The sequence below is a fragment of the Canis lupus genome, chromosome 18 (assembly GCF_048164855.1).
Source record: "Canis lupus baileyi chromosome 18, mCanLup2.hap1, whole genome shotgun sequence".
Lineage (NCBI taxonomy): Eukaryota > Metazoa > Chordata > Mammalia > Carnivora > Canidae > Canis > Canis lupus.
In genome coordinates, this window is record NC_132855.1 from 41,392,155 (window position 1) to 41,404,825 (window position 12,671).

Consider the following 12,671-nt stretch of genomic DNA (forward strand, 5'->3'; position numbering starts at 1 on the left):
ACGTAAGCCAGGAAAAGAAATGGAGGAAACTTAAATGCATATTGCTAAGTGAAAGAAGCCCATCTGGAAAGATTACACAGTATATGATTCCATCTATATGATATTTTGAAAAAGGTAAGGCTGTGAAGACAGTAAGAAGATCTGGTGGGTATAGAGGGATCATAGGTGGAGCACAAATTTGGGGGGCAGCCGAACTACTCCGTATGACACAAACCCATAGAATGTACAACCCCAAGAGTAAATGCCAATGTAAACTATGGGGTGATAATGGTGTGTCCAGATAGGCTCACCAACTGTCACAAATGCATTACTCTGGGTGGGGGGGGGATGATGAATGCTGACAATGGAGAGGCTGTATGTGGGCATATTTGGAAGTTTGTACTTTCTGCCAAATTTTGTTGTGAGTATAGAACTTCTTTAAAACTTGAAGTCAATTTAAAAATTCCTACTGTAATATCTAGAGTGGCTTCTCTTTTGCTGTTCAAATCCTGGCTGATGCCATGACTCACAATCCTCAGGTGTAATCATTTCTGTCTTGATTGAGTCAGGAGAGGTGTCATCATGTCTGTGCTGCTGGACTGGGGTAGAGGGGTAGAGTCAGTCAAGGGACTGAGGAGCTTCCCTGCTCTTCTCCCAGAGCTCCCAGTGACCTCCAAAGTGGGGCTGCACCTGAGAAACTCTCTGAGCAGATGTAGGCCCCAGAGGAGGACCAGGGGGCAGCCCAGCCTCTCAGATATGCTTCCTGGTGGTTTATGTTCTGACCTGTAACACTGTGGGTAGGTAGCTATTATACTGCTGATACTAATATGTAGCAACATCTTCAGGCTCCAGATTGATGGTGAGGGTGAACTCTGTCCCAGACCCACTGCCACTGAACCTCAATGGGACCCCAATTTGCAACTTGGATGCTTCATAGATCAGGCACTTAGGAGCATTCCCTCGTTTCTGCTGATAACCAGATTAACCAACTGTTACAGTTCTGACTCGCCTGGCAGGTGATGGTGACTCTATCTCCTGGAGACACAGACAGTGAGGTTGTGGACTGGGTCATCTGGATTTTAGAGCTGGCTCCTGAGACTGGAAACATAGAAATAAATATCTGCACTATGAATCATGTTATAAGAGGCATTCCCTGAAGGACCAGGTAATACTGACCACACTGGCTGAATAAATTCCCAGGCTTCTCCTTCCCTTTTTTTTTTTAAAATAATAAATAAATAAATTTATTTATTTATTTATTTATTTATTTATTTATTTATTTATTTTGGTGTTCAATTTGCCAACATACAGAATAACACCCACTGCTCATCCCGTCAAGTGTCCCCCCCAGTGCCCGTCACCCATTCACCCCCACCCCCCACCCACCTCCCCTTCCACCACCCCTAGTTCGTTTCCCAGAGTTAGGAGTCTTCCATGTTCCTTCTCCCTTTCTGATATTTCCCACACATTTCTTCTCCCTTCCCTTCTATTCCCTTTTACTATTATTTATATTCCCCAAATGAATGAGACCATATAATGTTTGTCCTCCGATTGACTTATTTCACTCAGCATAATACCCTCTAGTTCCATCCACGTTGAAGCAAATGGTGGGTATTTGTCATTTCTAATGGCTAAGTAATAGTCCATTGTATACATAAACCACATCTTCTTTATCCATTCATCTTTCGATGGACACCGAGGCTCCTTCCACAGTGTGGCTATTGTGGACATTGCTGTTAGAAACATCGGGGTGCAGGTGTCCGGCATTTCATTGCCTCTGCATCTTTGGGGTAAATGCCCAGCAGTGCAATTGCTGGGTCGTAGGGCAAGTCTATTTTTAACTCTTTGAGGAACCTCCACACAGTTTTCCAGAGTGGCTGCACCATTTCACATTCCCACCAACAGTGTAAGAGGGTTCCCTTTTCTCCGCATCCTCTCCAACATTTGTGGTTTCCTGCCTTGTTAATTTTCCCCATTCTCACTGGTGTGAGGCAATATCTCATTGTGGTTTTGATTTGTATTTCCCTGATAGCAAGTGATTCAGAGCATTTTCTCATGTGCGTGTTGGCCATGTCTATGTCTTCCTCTGTGAGATTTCTGTTCATGTCTTTTGCCCATTTCATGATTGGATTGTTTGTTTCTTTGGTGTTGAGTTTAATAAGTTCATGATAGATCTTGGAAACTAGCCCGTTATCTGATACGTCATTTGCAAATATCTTCTCCCATTCTTGACTTCAACTCTCTAATGGCTTCTCACTTAAAGTGGGTAAAAACTGAAGCCTTTCAATGTTCCACATGGCTCCACAGGGCACCTAGTCCTTCTCTATATCTTTGTATTCATTTCCTACTTCAACTTTCTTCATGCTACAGCCACTGACTCACCACCATTCTTCGTTAAACCCAAGGCTGCTACAAGGACTTAGAGGTTTTCCTACTTCTTATCCCCTTTATTCTATTTTATATGTCTTCAAAGTTCATATCACTGTCTGGTGTACTATCTACTTTATGGTCTTTTTATTTTATGTCTCCTCTCCTATAATTTAAGTTCCATGAAAACAAGAAACTTTGTATTTTATTTATTGCTGTATCCTCAACACCTAAAACTGTGTCTAGCACACAGTAAGCACTGAATAAGTATTTATTGAATAATTTAATAAGTGGTTGATAAAACAGCCAAAGGAAGAGTGAATAATTGACACAGAATCAAAATTTTAAAAATAATCTAAATAGATTGGAATTACACTTATCAAATTTTTATGGATATTGTAAAGACATGGATTTCGAAGAAAAAGATCAATTGTATAAGATAGGGAGGTATTTCTTCCCATATAAAGCAAACCAGCATATTATAATTGATCAAATATTCAATATCTATTAACCTGGATGACATAAACATTGAGTAGGGTATAAGTAGTAGGATATAAGATAAAGGAGTAGGGTATAAGATAAAGCTAAGTTATGACACCTACACATAGGCCATATTTTTTTTCTTTGGGTGGACTAATAAAATCATAGCTAAATCCTCTAATCTCACCATGGGTCTAATTTACACTGAAATGAAGTACCAATTTAATTGTCTTTGTAAAAATTAACTGTCCTTAGTTTCCTAAGGGCATCTAATCATTTTTTGTTAACTGTTCTCCATGTCTCTCCTTTTGAAGTATTAGCCACATACTTGCATTTTATTGATATTTTTAATTGCAAATATAATAAATCTAGAGAAAGTGCATAAATATAAATATGGAGCTTAACAGGTTATTGAAGACAAGCCCTGATGTATATCCCTAATATCCTTTTTCCTTCCTGTGTCTACTCTTAGTCTTCCAGGCCTTTATTTAAGTCTTTTTTTTTTTTTTCCTTTATGTTAGTGTGTGTTACCTTTCTTCATCAGGATTTCCTCAAAATTGGTCCCTTCTAGGGAAAGAGATACATGCTCTTTTAAGGAAGGATCAAAGTTTCAGTTTCTTTCCCTCAAATACTCTCTCCAGGGCCCTGGACATTGAAAGAGCTCAATAAATGTGTTTTGAATACAGGGACAAATGGAGTTGTATTAACAGACAGTAAGGACACAGGGATACTGAGCCCCTGCACACTCCCAAAACAATGAAGTGGAATCATTGCATGTATTGAAACAGATGCAGGCAGATTGTATGATGATCAACTTTCCCTTCCTTATTTTTTAATGTTTAATTTAAGAATGGAACATTTGATATTGAAATGTTAGATTTTATGAAGATGTAATCATTAAAATGAACAAGTTAATGAGGCAGAGAAAGAATGAGACAAGAACAAGGCTTTCACAGCATCTTTGCATCAACAGCCAGGCCATGATGGGAAATGTTCCTACACCTCGAGAGACAAGGAATGCAATCAAGCGCCAAATCTTAAATGGCTGCAGTCTAATGTGATAATTAAAAGAACAACATAGGCTACTTCTTTTTTATTCTTCCCTTTCTGAGTTGCCCATTCGGATCATACTATCACTTAGCTCTGTAAAAAGAGGAAACAAATAGCCAGTCCTCAGCCATGACAAGAGAACAATATCCCCAACATCTCCATGGAGTAAAACATCTTTCTAATGTAACGCTGTACTACTGCTTTACATGCAGAGAAGGAGAAAATAATCCAAAAATGCTCATTACCTTGCTGCATAAAGTTAATATTGGAATTTGATGGATTTTATTCCAAAGGAGAAATAGAATAGTGCAAAAATTTTTTATAGTATATTTCCAGTCCTAAATTCCTCATGTCTGTAAAGTGTTCTCTTCTGAAGACTTCATGCCCAATATCTATGCATATTTTATGAATGAATACTGTTGGCAATCATAAAACAGTGGTTCCTTGGTTGAAGATCTCAAATTATTAGAAGATGGAAGAAAATAATAGCCATATCCTGTATTCTACAAAGTAGAAAGTCCTAGTCACCAATAAAAAAGATTTACAATTACTTTTAATGCCTGGGCTTCTGAATGAAGTTTTAAGAAAAATCAAAAGCTACTATAAAATGTAAAATGTAGGACAGGTAGCAACTATTTTAAATCACATAAATAAAAATATAAGGATTTGTCATTATGCAATAATATCCCTAGCAATTGTTTTGTGACCCAGAATTTCATCATCAAATTCATAAGATCAAGGCAAACCTCCCATTCTCATTTGATTTTGTACTATTTGTCTTTCAGTTCACATGGCTCTTTTTACTTTCTAAAGTCCTCTACCTAAAAAACAAAACAAAACAAAACCCAGAGGCATTTAGAAAGTTTATTAATCTATCAAGTTTATTATTCAATTTTAAGTGAAAATAAGATAGAAACCAAGAGGATACAAAATTAAGGATACAAAAGAAACACAGCCCAAAAAAGAGGATTAATAAGAAAAATAAATTTAGATCTGATTACAAATTAAAGAGCAATCCAAATGTTTACTGATGTGAATTTTAAGATGTTTATTTAGTATTTTTGCCATGAGAAATACTGAGTGTCCGACCTTATGCTAGGAGCTGAAGATACCAGGTCACATTCAAGCACGGTTTGAAACTTAGTGTCTTAAAACAATTATCATTCCCTCCTTCTCCAAGAGTTATCAGGATGGCTGGGTGATTTTGCTAATCAGTGGTACTCCATTATGTCAGCTTCAAGTCCCTGGGTTGATTTTGCTGATTTGGGAAAGACCTCTCTGGAACCTTGGATGGGACAACTGAGTTCACTTGGCTCTGCTTCATGTGGTCTCTTATGGTATAGCAGGCTAGCCTGTTTTTATTCTCATCATGAAGGCAGGAGAAAAAGCCAACGTGTTCATGACCTCTTGGGACTGGGCTTAGAGCTGGCATTCTACACATTTACCTCTTCCACATTCTATTGGAAAAATGGGTCAAAAGAGCAGTCAAGTCAAGTCAAAAGGTAGAGAAAACAACTCTACCATCTGAAGGGAGTAACTGTAAAACCACATTAAAAAAAATGTGCACAGAAGAGTGAAAAACTGAGGCCCCAGATAATGGTTTTATCTGGGGACAGGAAGAAGTATAAAGGAAGTAGAATTTGGCTTCAAACCAACTCAAACAAGACAACACAGTTTGCCAAATGAGAAAGGTACAGGATGCAGAGCACATAGAAATCTTCCCTGACATTCAGAGAACAATGTCTTTAGTATCATAAGGAGAAGCTTTAACTCAGATGGGGCACTTAAGAAGGTAGGTAGTGCTAAATCCTAGTGTTAAGCTCTACCTTTAGAGTTTTGAATGACCAACATGGCGCTGAGCTTATTGATAAGAGAGTGGAGTTGGCAGTTCCCAATAAACTATGTGTTTTTTTTTTTCAGTAAAGTTTTGACTTACTTGGTGGTCCTGGACACCTAGAGTTGATATCTTCTAGAAAACTCAATAATTTCAAAACCATATTTTTAATTGGACTCTAATCAGTTCTTACTTCCCTTCTGACAAAATCTCCTTGGTTTCCTCTGCTATGTATGCAATGATTTGTTGTTGTGTTCTCAGCATAGGTGCATCTGGCTGAGATCAAATATTCAAAAGCAAAAAGAAATGAGAGCCAGACTTAGCCATTCTCCTCTGATTACATTATGACTCAGGAGGACACCCACCAGTAGTTTTATTCATTATTGGATATTAAAATCAAAGGCCTTTAATATGCAGCAACAGAGTTGTCCAAATTGAAGCCCATCTGTGCATCCTTGTAGAAGTTTTCATAGCACAATACATAGGCAATTTTAATAAACCTATTCCTTTTTTCTTCCCCAAAGGACTGACTAAAACTTCAGCATTATCTTGATGCCTCTTGGAGCATTACTAGCTGTCTTCTCAATTTAAATCTTTCAAAACTGGATTGGGCCGACCATGGAGGATGCAGTCATCAATGGTAAAAAGCCACCTGTGGCTCTAATATAGCCCAGAGTGTCTATCTCTTGGACACAGATCCTTTCTCTACCTCTTCCTTGGCTCAACAGATTTCTGATAGCTCCATCAGCCTTCATATCTTTTGGATGAAAAACTGAGTAAAATTCTAGTAATTGTGGTCTCAGAAAAGCTGTCTTTTAAATCAATCTCTCCTTCTCTTATAATAAGTATTAGTGAAAGGAAATTCAGAAATGGGAAACATAATCTGAGTGGACTTTCAATGTGTTGTTCAAAAAAAACTTTAGGGGCAACAAAACTCTACTACTATACTTGCACTTCAACTGCTTTTAATTGTAAGATTCAGAGAGCTGTTAAATTCCTTCTTCTACCTCTTTACCAAATTCCTTTCAGTATTATGACCTACCTCAAACACCAGAATCTTCTTCCTGACATTTTTTCATGGTGGAGAAGAGGAACCAACAAGTCATAATAGAAAATGGGTTTCAGAAGAATCAGGTTTGAGTCTGAGAAGTTACTTAAACCTCTCTAAGCCTTTTTTTCTTTGTATTCAAATGAAGTTTAAAATTATATCTATTAAAAAAATTATATCCATTACATAGAGTAAAATAAGATAGGACAGGTCCCATTTCCCCACTAAACATTCACTACAAGTGAGGAATGATTACTATTACTATTAGAATAGAGAAACAACTCACTCAATCTTCAACTCTGTCTTAAAAACAGAATGTGACACTAGCTAGAAGCAGCACTTACTACAGCTCTTACTTTAGTCAAACTCTGTTACAAGAACTTTCTATATAATTTTTCTTTTTTATTCATAGAGATGCAGAGAGAGAGAGGCAGAGACACAGGCAGAGGGAGAAGCAGGCTCCATGTAGAGAGCCTGACGTGGGACTCTATCCAGGGTCTCCAGATCACACCCAGGGCTTCAGGCGGCGCTAAACCGCTGCGCCACCGGGGCTGCCCAAGAACTGTCTGTATATTAAGTCATTTAATACAACGTTACAAAGGAAATACTGTCATTATTCCCATTTTACTCAATAAGGAAAACTATGGCACAAGAGATTATACAGTGAAGCTGAGGCCACAAGACTAGGCAGTTGCAGGGTAAGGATTCTAACCCAGGCAGTCTGGTTCTGGAGTTCATATTTTCAACCATGATATTATGTGGCTTTTGGAGAGAAAATGTGTCAGGGAGGGAGAATGCTATAGCTATTATACATTTCTCCAGCGGTTACAGAGCTCTAATTAGGCATATGACTTGTTGACTGAGTTGGATATTTCAAAATACTTTCCCTTCCTCCTTTAGAATATAAAACCCTCAGGGGCAGAGACAATGCACATTGTTTTCCTTGTGTTTGTAGTACAATGTCCTGTACACTGCAGGTCCTCAGCAGGTCTTATTGTCTGGCTCTCTCTGTCTTTCATTTCCCCACAGGGCCTCTAGGAAATGTAAGTAAGTGGGTCCTGGGACCTGAGAGTTAAAGATACCCTGAGGTTTGGCCTCCTCCACCCCCTTGCAAAATTCTCATTAACACTTCTCAGGCAGCTAAGCACTTGTCCATGTAAATGAACCCCAGCATTCTGGAGAATAGCACTCATTCCTAGAGACTTCTGAAATGATGGTGTTCACAGCTGCCAGCCTCCTGCTCCGTAGAAGTCCCAGCACTGCTGAGAGCTCCACTTGCCACAGTCAGTAGGTTCCTTGGACTGAGGCTCAGATGCCTCTGAAAGTTGATGGGTAAGAACCAACCCAAAGGGAAGCCAAAGGGAATGCAGAGGGAAAAGAGTGGGATATTTTCCATTTGAAAATTTTTAGAAATGGGATCCCTGGGTGGCGCAGCGGTTTGGCGCCTGCCTTTGGCCCAGGGCGCGATCCTGGAGACCCGGGATCGAATCCCATGTCAGGCTCCCAGTGCATGGAGCCTGCTTCTCCCTCTGCCTGTGTCTGCCTCTCTCTCTCTCTCTGTGACTATCATAAATAAATAAAAATTAAAAAAAAAAAACTTTCTTAAAAAAAAAAAGAAAATTTTTAGAAATGTTTTAAAATTATACTTTGTAGGCAAGTAAAATCCTTAGGAGCAGTGTAGGAAGCTGCAAAAGGTATATTAGTTTAATAGTTAAAGGGTTTAATCTGAAAACAAATCCCTTGTCATTTATTATCCCAATAGTTCTACATGAAATAAAATTAATTTAATATATAAATAGTCATATCTTTCTTAGTTTGGACTTCACTATAACACATAACATGTTTAAAGTGCAATATATTCTTGATCACTTAGGCGACCATCCTGGTATTTATGGCCTGTTTGGGCTGTCCTGTTTAGCAGTCAGGGGAATATGGGTTCAAATCCAAGTTCCACTTCTTATTAGGTATGTGACACTGCAGAGATTACTTAGCTTTCTATTTATATCAGTTTTTTTAATCTTTATAAAAATAAGTACAGTGATATATCTCTACTTCTCAGCATTATTTCAAGCATTCACTCAGAAATGACATATAATCATCCAATACCTAAAAGTTGTTCAATTAATGAATATTATCATATTGACTGATATTTAGGTTCTGGTCATTCACTAGAATATAAATCCCGTGAAGATAGAGGTTTTGTTTCATTGACTGACACATCGGAATTTAGAATATATAAGTGGTTCAAAAAAATGATGGGAAAAAGATTATGAAAAAGAGGGAGCACAATTCCAGTGGCAAGAACTTCATATGCAAACAAGTCCCGGAATAGTAGGAGAGAGTGGTGGAAAAGAAAACGAGGTTTTGACTTGAATAGGATAAGTACAGGGCTGGGGTCTCTCATGAGTTTCTCATCAAGGAAACAATATGTTAAAATCAAGGGTTTGAAATAACTTGAGAAAATTTGAGCTTTACAGCAGATTTGTAGTGAGGACTGGATCCTATTCTATATTAGCAGAAGAGATGCAAAGCTTCCATGTAGAGTTATAAATTAGTGTCAACCTACACCTAGTTTCTAGTTCACATCATATGTTATTCTTATCTTGTATCTCTTTTTCCTTTTTTTTTCCTCACTCTTTCTTTCTGGTTTTCTTTTGCATTTCTTATCGATCCAGTGTGTATAAATTATCAGGCCTTATCCTCCTGTAGGGATGGTGATCCATTTTGTCTAGTTAAACGGTAATGTCAGAAACCTCTGGGTTTGAGTGAAGTGGCTCAGTCTCCTGCTATGTGGAGATTTTAGTTTAATGAGTCAATAGGAAGAGAAAACTTGCTATAATGCAATTCTTCTTTCTTCTTCCTATGACCTTTGGAAGATTTTCAAACAGAAGATAGTTTGGAATAGAATGTGGACATCTCAACAATGCAAGATTCATTCTCCCAAAGGAAATGCATACATTCTCCAATAATTTTAAAAGATATTTCTACACATCTGTCTCATCTCATTCTTGCAATACAAAGATTGGCACATCTGGTTTTTAATGAAAGATTATTTTTAACATAGAATTTTTATAAACCAAAAAGACTGTGGTTCTGTGGCTCTGTGGTCAAATATTATTGAAAATTAGCAATAACTCTATGAGGAAATAACACATCTGTCCCATTTAGAGAGGGTCTGGAGTTTTCCCAATAAACTGAGCCTAAATCAAAGCCTGATCTATTAATTAATGGAAGTGAACTGAATCTTCAAGTTAACGCAGCTGTCCTGATGCCATGAGAATCTCTTCATCTAGTGCTTCAGGAAACCACCATATCCTTATTCTTACCCATTCTGATGAATATTCACATTCATTCTTCACTCTAGTCTGGAACCCGAGGGGAAAGAGAGCCAAGAAGATCTGGGCCTTATCTTCTGATGATATCACAAACCTAACATACAATCAGTAATTAGAGAAGCTCTAAGGGAGAATTACCAGACACTAAAGGGTGAAACAATCCTATAGAGAATTTTGTAGGCTAAGCAGTAGAAGTATTTATGGACAAAGTCAGGACTTGCTGATGGCTAGGAGTGAGAAGACAAAGGGAAAGCAGCTACACAATCCCAGGAGCAAGAATCCCACAAGGAAATAAGTTCCACAACTGTAGGGGAGAGTGCTGTAAAACATCACCAAAGGACAGTTTTGACTTGAAAATAAGCATGGTACTGTGGTCTCTTAGGGGTTTTTCATCAAGGGAATAAATGTTAAAAACATTCTTTATTTAGCAAATAGAAACTGAGCACCCCTCTGGACACGTCATTTTGCCTGGTGCTGTGAGGAAAGGTGAGTTAGCTAAACTCTTTGATCTAGAAAAGCTTAGAATTTATCACAGCCTATTCAAGAAGTTTTGCTTTCTAAAGAGGTATTTGAATAGATATGTATTTTAAATGACCACTTCAGCAAGGTTTGGGAGAAAGTTTTATTATTAAATTAAATGTAACCCCTCTTAAAGCCTGCATTAAAAATTCTTCTCCACTTTTGGTTCAAGTCCACTTAAAAGTCAATTGCAGCACTGATTGGCACAAAAATATCTGTGGTTCTGAAAAATGTCTCCAAAGACTGGCATTTAATTCTGTCCATTCTCAGAGTTCGTGATATGAATTCTATGGGTAGATAGAATTTCTGGATTTAGATCCTCTTAACCTGATAGCTATCTTTTTTTAAAGGGACTTCAAGATGCTCATTCTGATTCTGGCTATGACCTGCCAGGATCTCTTACCCAAAGCAGATACTAACATCTGTTGTTTTCACTTGGGATACCTCACATTGCACAAGTCATATTACTTGTCAATTTTGGACAAGTGACTCACTGTGTTTATCTTTCTTCTAGCTTCTGAAGTTATGTTGCTGATACTGAAATGTCAGTTCCTTGACCTTTGGATGCAGAGAGGAGCCCCAGAGGATATTCCCAGCATTTGAAAGCAAGTTGTAAGAATTTGGTACTGGAAAGAAATATTACTTGCAGTTTAATAGTCTTTCAGATTAGTACAGTTCTGTTTTAAAACAGCACTCTGTTCTCAGAGGTTTGGTTGAGAAAAATTAAAGTGCATTGTATATTAATGTAATTATTCCCTAGAATTATTGGATTTTCAAGGATAAGAGGTTTGAAAATGAGTTATTTTCTTTGGAATCACATATTTTTGGACTCCTGGTATACATACTTGAGAAAGTGCCCTTAGAAGTGTTCTTTAATGATACAAAGAAGCCTGTTTTCTCAAGAATGCCTAGGACTCTGGACAATATTATGCTAGTAACATCTTGATGAATAGGGAAACATTTTTACATCCCACAAACTTGAACTAATTAAAACGAACATGGGTAAAAGGCAAATGCAATTTTAAATAGTGATTAGCAAAATTTATTTTCCAGGGTGAAAAATGAATATGGTCAAGGAAATGAGGCTTATCAGGTCTTTCCACTTGCCTCACAAATCTTCTATGAATTAATAATCACTGACATTTTTATGAAACAATGTCATTCTCAGCACAAGTCTCTGCTTTGTGCATTATGACCACCTTTATAAAGGCTTACCTCAAAGTGAGAGGAATTAAAAAAGAGTATTCACAGCACTCTTCAATTACTAGGGAAGCAGCAAAGGGAAATGAAGGCCCAACTTACTTTGCCCTAAAGAATTCTGGCAATTGACATAAAAGTAATATGAGTACATTGAGGAGAGAATATAAATGCCATATAATTACAGAGAATCCAAACTAGAGGAATTATCAGGGGAGACTTTGAATTGGCGAAACGGGCTCTGTGATGGTTGTTATCTTTAAAAAAATTCTAATTAGGGGGTGCCTGGGTGGCTCAGTTGGTTGGGTGTCCAACTCTTGATTTCAACTCAGGTCATGATCTCAGGGTAATGAGACTGAGCCCTGCATCAGGCTCCATGCTCAGCATGGAATCTGCTTGTCCCTCTCCCTCCTCCTCTGCCCTTCCCCTGACTTGTGCTCACATGCACTCTCTCTTGCTCTAAAATAAATTTAAAACCCCCAATTTTAAAAAAAAATCTCTTATTAGATAAAGTAACAAAATAGGAATTTTCTACATCCACTAAGGCCCAATAAAAAAACATAAAAAGAGAAAAATGTCAAATGTATTTGTCCATTAGTATAAAAGCAATCTGAAGCAAAAGTATATCTTTCCTATATTTCTTTTTCTAAGAATGATAAACTTGCACTTGTAGTTTGAAACTCCTTTCACAAACAAGAGGAACTTTTGTTAAAGATTCTTTATTAATCACAATGAATGATACATTCAACATTATATTCAGACTCTTTCTAAACTAGTTTAATCTATTTAGAAAGTCTTTTAGGACTTCAGTGATAAAACATACTCCTGAGACTGAAAACACAATTTTCCTCCAATGACTTCA

The 12,671-nt window shown here is 37.6% G+C and overlaps 1 long non-coding RNA gene across 1 annotated transcript; it reads right to left on the reverse strand.

The window, feature by feature from the left end:
• Positions 1-987: 987 nt before the first annotated feature.
• Positions 988-11,300, reverse strand: LOC140609536 (uncharacterized). Its single transcript, XR_012011343.1, has 3 exons — positions 11,107-11,300; positions 10,085-10,187; positions 988-1,077 (listed from the first exon to the last, which is right to left on the reverse strand). It is a non-coding gene; the product is annotated as an uncharacterized lncRNA (long non-coding RNA).
• Positions 11,301-12,671: the final 1,371 nt, after the last annotated feature.